Genomic DNA, 7,500 nt, shown 5'->3' with positions numbered 1-7,500 from the left:
GATGATTTCTTTTCTTGGAAAAATCATTTTGAAATATATTACTCTTACATCACTTTTCTATATTTTTATTTTTAGCTTATCAGTAATATTGCTTTTACTAAACGCTTGATTAATTTGTTCGTTATTCATTATCAGTTAACTATTTCCGGTAGATCTTGTACATTTATAAGAAACGTTTAATTCATTCATATAACTGATTAGATTACTTTATTTTTTTTCAATTAATTTATGTCGAATTTATTTTTTCCTTTCTCATTAATATTTTTGAAGTTACCCAACAATCATTGTGTTTTACAACCTTCTCATATATTTGTTATTAACATAATTTCAATAAAGCTTTTATGGTGATCAATTTTGAAAGGATTTTACACATCTGCATTTCCCCTAAAGACATATCATCAAAGTTTCATCTTTGTTTATTAACCAAAATTACAATGATTAATTATAATTATCCTTCCCATCTAAACGAGTCTCCCAAATCCCACGATTTATGATTTTCTATTTTGAAATGATTTTACTCATCTACTTTGAATTTCCCATAAATATTTCAAAGTTTAGCCGTCCTCTAAATCTATGGTTTATTTACCATTATTAGAATACAAACTATAATTGTCCCTCCCATCTAAATGAGGCTCCCAAAAGTCCACCTTTTATGTGTCTATTTTGAAAGTGTTTTACATATCTACTCTGAATTTCCCCTAAAGACATCCTATCATTTTGCTCTAAATCTATGGTTTATTTACTAACATTACAATAATTAATTATAATTTTCCTTCCCATCTAAACGAGGTTTCCATAAGTCTACCTTTTATGTTTTTCTATTTTGAAAGTATTTTACACATCTACTCTGAATTTCCTCCAAAGACATCCTATCTAAGTATTTTCCTTTAAATCTATGATTTATTTACTATCAGTATAATAATTAATTATAATTATCCTTCCTATATAAACGAGGCTCCCAAAAGTACCTGCGTTCAAACCGCAGCATCACGGAGGCTGTTCTTGGAAACCCACCTTTCTCTCTCCCTCCCTCCATCCCGCATCCCTTCGTAAGTGTCACCCTAAATCCCACCTCCGAAGAGATATCAATTTCTGTTCCCTAGCGAATGGAGTTTCGCGGATCAATGAAGGCGTTTCGCGGGATCGAAGTCCAGGTCACAGCTTTCCATTAAAGACGTTTTGAGGTTGAAGAGACGCAACTTTTAGCTTTATTATTATTATTATTATCATTATTATTATTATTATTATTATTATTATTATTAGCTGTTTTTCTTTTCGGCCTAATATGACATTTTTAAAGGTTTTATATATTGCAGAGAGTAAACTTATTCGTTGGTAATTATATTTTTAGGCTTTTGTGAATTAGTATAATGATAAAGATTTCCCAAGCTGTAGGTATAGAGCATTTTTTGTAGGCGTTTTGTGGAAAGTTCAGCAAGTTTGACTATTATGAAATCTCCATGTATTATAAATTCAATTGTTAGGCAATCTCTTGATGCGTTGTCTCCTTTCATGCCTCTCAAATGCTTTCTTTACTTGTCCTATTGTTACGTTTGTTACCGGCTCAGATGTCTCATTATTTCTTTTGGCAAAGTTATTTCTTATGTCACTGTTGTATTTCATTGTATAGAAATGCCCTGCAAATTTTATCACCTCTTTTAGTGATAATACTTCCGTCTTCATCCTTTGTAGCAAACATCTGTTGCCTCCCTGTTATTATTATTATTATTATTATTATTATTATTATTATTATTATTATTATTATTATATATAGGTGTGTGTGTGTGTGTATGCATAAAATTTAAAAATTTCGTCCACAAAACCAAATTTAGAAAGTGTAATTGTTCCTTCCAAAGTCTTTTTGTCTCTCGACCTGAAGAGCCAAAGTTTTGATCGGTCTACGGCTGAAGAAAGAGTAAAAGTTATCCCCAAATGGAAAAAGACTGGCTCCCTTAATTTTTTTTTTTTTTTTTGACGTTTTAGGAAATTATGGCCTGGATGATTTTCTTTAAAGTTTTTAAGGTCTAACTTTTAACTTTGTTTTCCGAAATTTCGTCGTTTATTTTTTTCTGGTTGGCATGAGTTGATAGTTACACACTCACATGAATATATATATATATATATATATATATATATATATATATATATATATATATATATATATGTATGTATATAATATATATATATATATATATATATATATATATAGATGTATGTGTGTATGTATATTTATTTACTGTATACTGTATACATATGTTTGTGTGTATATATACACATACACACACACACACACACACACATATATATATATATATATATATATATATATATATATATATATATATATATATATATATATGTATGTATGTATTTATATATATACACAAAACAAATTGTTTTTGTTAGATAATTACAATTTTCTCAGCACAGTAATGGTAGGATCCCCTTCGCTGCATTTTTTCATTTATTTGTGTTAATTATATAGACTTTTTGAAGGACCCTTTATTCGCATTTGCCAAAATTCATGACTTGATCGCTAATTAACATCTAAGTAACAGAAACATAGATATTCCTTCTTGTGTTCAAGCCGTTCATGACCTTATAAATATCACTTTAGTAATGGTCTTCTATGTCGAGGTTTAAAGGGTTTAGAGGCCACTCATGAATGGCTGAGGCAAGGGAGTGACATTGCCCTATGAAGCACGACAGCGCCATAGCGACTGACCATATACTGTATACTCTACATATGATCATCGGCCAAGCCCCCTCTCCACCCAAGCTAGGACTGAGGAGGGCCAGGCTATGGCTGCTGATGACTCACCAGATAGATGTATAGGCTCCCCCAAACCCTCCATCCTTAACTCAAAAGGATGATGAGGATGCAGTGACCAAAAGAACTAAGGATTTTGAGCGGGTCTCGAACCCCAGTTTGGCGATCACCAGTCAGGGACGTTACCACATCGGCCCCCACAGCCCTTTTAAATCTAAGACTACAAATTAATCATTCCGTCCTTGTGAACTAGAGTCACCGCAAAGATTAAGGGCGAAGTAAGCCCCACCCACTGATGACGTCATAGCCAATCACGTTATCTCCGACGTTAGCAGTGGTCACAATACATCGCCTTACCAATTTCAAACTCTACAAACTTATAATCACTTAATGAAATGTGTTGTGGCCCCTATTAAACCGGATTGGCTCTGACGTCATGAGGGTATGGGACTTATTTCGCCCGGTATCTTTGAGGTGAATATAGGTTGAGCTGGGTGCCTCATAGGACAGTCACCATTACATGGATCACCCGGATCCTACCTTGGGGGGTATAGGGAGGGGGAAGCTGAGCATGTGTGTATATATTTGGCAGACTTGATATTGTACACAAGCCTTGCGTTTGGCAATTTAATTGAACCGTGCAAGAGAATATTTTTGTTGTGTTGATTTTCTCCATTAACAATTTTGAGTTTCAGAAATTTTCTTTGATATTCTTTCATTTCCAAATGTAATTTTTTCCAAATCTTCAAAATAAACTATTAAAGTTATGTAGATTCAACAAGGCCGTTGATATCCAAATCTATCTTTGATGTAATCCATTCTAAATCTAAATTGTAATATTAGAAATATATGATCTAGTTTTCGAAACTTCAGCTGGTTGTAATTTGCTTTTATAACGTTTTATAGCTTATATATCACTTTTGTAACTTTATAGCTTTTATATCACTTTTATAACTTTTTATAGCTTTTATACCGCTTTTATAACTATTTATAGCTTTTATATCGAGTTTATAACTTTTGTTAGCTTTTATATCGCTTTTATAACTTTTTATATCTTTTATAACTTTTTATAGCTTTTATAACTTTTTATGGCTTTTATATCGCATTTATAACTTTTTATAACTTTTATACCGCTTTTATAAAACGATTCAATTAGGTTAAATCCATTTGAAACGTTTTAGGCGTCACTTATAGAAACGTTGTAGAAAATCAAATGATTTTGATTCGGTTTATTAAGTTTACTTAAATGGTTTTGACAGATTTCAGAAAACTGAGACAAGTGGAAGAATTTCAGTCTCGGAAATTGTTGCGATGATTGTTAGGAGGATTTGCGAATTTAATTTGATATTTTGTGAGTTAAATTCAAAGTTAAATTTTGAAGTTAAATCATGTGTTTTGCGAGACTCATGCCGACTAAGTAACGCATCTTTATGCCGTAGGTAATTAACAGCTCATTGATTAACTCTCTCTCTCTCTCTCTCTCTCCTAATTCTCTCTCTCTCTCTCTCTCTCTCTCTCTCTCTCTCTTTAGATTACGGAAAGTAATGTTTATTATCGTCATGTTTCTTGATACAGCCATGTGCACATATTTTTTTTATAGATACAGCTTATGTATAGCATGGTTCCTCTTTTTCTTTGAAATTTATGCAAGGACTTTGGAAAATATATGTCTCTCTGTCTCTTCCCATAGTAATATTATCAACTATATTAATAAAAGATCTTTGAAAATCTATCTCTTTACTTATTCGAAATATATACAAAATATTTTTTATCTAGATAGAAAAAAATTCTCTCACTCTCTCTCTCTCTCTCTCTCTCTCTCTCTCTCTCTCTCTCTCACTCTCTCTCTCTCTCTCTCTCTCTCTCTCTCTCTCTCTCTCCTCTCTCTCTCTCTCTCTCTCTCTAATAATAGTAATAATAATTATCAATTTATCAATAAACCAGTCTTTACATATTTAAAGTTTGTAAAACATATTTGTTTTTATTTTGTCTTTCCTCTAAATACAATTATTAACTATATTTATAAAAACAATTTTGAAATTATTTCTTTACATGATTAGAATATATGTAACATATTTTTTTAGGATAAAAAATTATCTCTCTCTCTCTCTCTCTCTCTCTCTCCTCTCTCCTCTCTCTCTCCTCTCTCTCTCTCTCTCTCTCTCTCTCTCTCTTCTTTACATAAAGAAAATATTTTTTCTTCCCTTTGTCTTTCCCCTGTATAATTATCAACTATAGTGATAAAAAAAAGCTTTTAAATCTATCTCTCTCTCTCTCTCTCTCTCTCTCTCCCTCTCTCTCTCTCTCTCGCTCTCTCTCTCTCTCTCTCTCTCTCTCTCTCTCTCTTCTTTACATAAAAGAAAATATTTTTTCTTCCCTTTGTCTTTCCCTGTATAATTATCAACTATAGTGATAAAAAAAAGCTTTTAAATCTCTCTCTCTCTCTCTCTCCTCTCTCTCTCTCTCTCTCTCCTCTCTCTCTCTCTCTCTCTCTCCTCTCTCTTTTCCAAGCGAGACACAGGATTCCATCTGCAATTTTTATCACATCAGGGTTTTGCATTCCACAATCCGCTGATCCTCACCAATTCTTCTCCAAGCTCTTTATTTCTTTGAATCTCGACAGCGCCAGTACTAAACTAAAGATTACACACTACCTCTTCATCGCTTCACGAGGAGAGAGAGAGAGAGAGAGAGAGAGAGGAGAGAGAGAGAGAGAGAGAGAGAGGTTTTATTATGATAAAAGAAATTACCATGGTTATTATTACATTCTGTTGATAGTCTCTAAGAGATGATAGATGTAAATTTCAGATAACATTCTCCTAATTTTCAGCAATGGTTTCTTTATTCCTCGTGATTCACACGCACACACACACACTATATATATATATATATATATATATATATATATATAGAGAGAGAGAGAGAGAGAGAGAGAGAGAGGAGAGAGAGAGAGAGGAGAGTGAGAGAGAGAGAGAGAGAGATATAGATACTTGTATGTATGTAAATTATATTGTCATTATTATTATTTTTATTATTATTATTATTATTACTTGTTAAGCTATATTAAATACTGTATATATATATATATATATATATATATATATATATATGTATATGTATATATGTATATGTATATATATGAATTATATATACTGTAAAATGTGTATTTATATATATATATATATATATATATATATATATATTTATGTATATATATGAATTATATATACTGTAAATATATATATATATATATATATATATATATATATATATATAAATATATATATATATATATCTATATATATATATATATATATATATATATCTATATATATATACATATATATATATATATATATATATATATATATATATATATACTGTATATATATATGCATGTATGTATATATATATATATATATATATATATATATTTACAGTATATATAATTCATATATATACATATATATATATATATATATATATATATATATATATATATATATATTTACAGTATATATAATTCATATATATACATATATATATATATATATATATATATATATATACTGTATATATATATATATATATATATATATATATATATATATACTGTATATATATATATATATATATATATATATATATATATTCACAGTATATATAATTCATATATATATATATATATATATATATATACATATATATATATGTATCTATATATATATATACATACTTACACATCCGTATGATATATCACCAAGGTGAGAACTGTTAACTTCCGGATATCATTAATATACAGAAGTTCCCAACTAACATGCACTCAGTAGTAAGCAATTGTGTCTTCGCCACGCCAAGCAGCAGTCTTATTCGCTCTTAAACTCCACAGCATAATTGTACTTCGATGTATTTTCTTCAAAATCTAATGGATTTGTCCTTGGGTCATACCATACCCCACAGGTCCAGCAAGTTTCGTTTGAATAGCTTCAATAGTTTTTGGCATAACGTCATTCACAAACAAATAACAAACTGATAAAATATATAGCATATTACCACATAGACTATCACGTAATCATATTCATTTATTCAGATTTTAGATATATATAGATACATATATATATATATATATATATATATATATATATATATATGATGAGAGAGAGAGAGAGAAGAGAGAGAGAGAGAGAGAGAGAGAGAGGAGAGATGAGGAGAGAGAGAGAGAGAGAGAGCAAATACGAATAAATATAATTTGACAATAGAGAAAAAGTTGGAGGGACCAAAATTAATATAGTCTAGGAAATTGGGCGGAAGTTGCATGGCCATGCGTCTGTAGTTACGGTTGATGGCGTTTCAATTTCAGTGGTCAATCTGTACTTATTTGTCGGACGTATGAATGTCCTGTTTTAATGTGATACCAATTGTAAGACATTATATGTTTTGCATAATCTTGGATTCATTATGTATAACCTATAATAGGTTTGAAAAGAGGTACCAAGTGTAGGCCAACGTTTTCGGGGTGTGTGTGTGTGTGTGTGTGTTGTGTGTGTGTGTGTGTGTGTGTAGGCCATTTCGAATTTCTAAGGATGTCCGGCAAATCCTTTTTAGGTTTTAAAATTGACATTTTTATTTGTTCAACGTAGATGTATTGATTGATGAGTTTTGGCTATGTGGCCTTGTTCATTACTTCATTACTTAATATAAGTTTGGTGAGATCGGTGTTACTGTATGGA

The sequence above is a fragment of the Palaemon carinicauda genome, chromosome 3 (genome assembly GCF_036898095.1).
Source record: "Palaemon carinicauda isolate YSFRI2023 chromosome 3, ASM3689809v2, whole genome shotgun sequence".
NCBI lineage: Eukaryota > Metazoa > Arthropoda > Malacostraca > Decapoda > Palaemonidae > Palaemon > Palaemon carinicauda.
The sequence above is the reverse complement of the archived record's forward strand: the minus strand, read 5'-3'. Positions refer to the sequence as shown.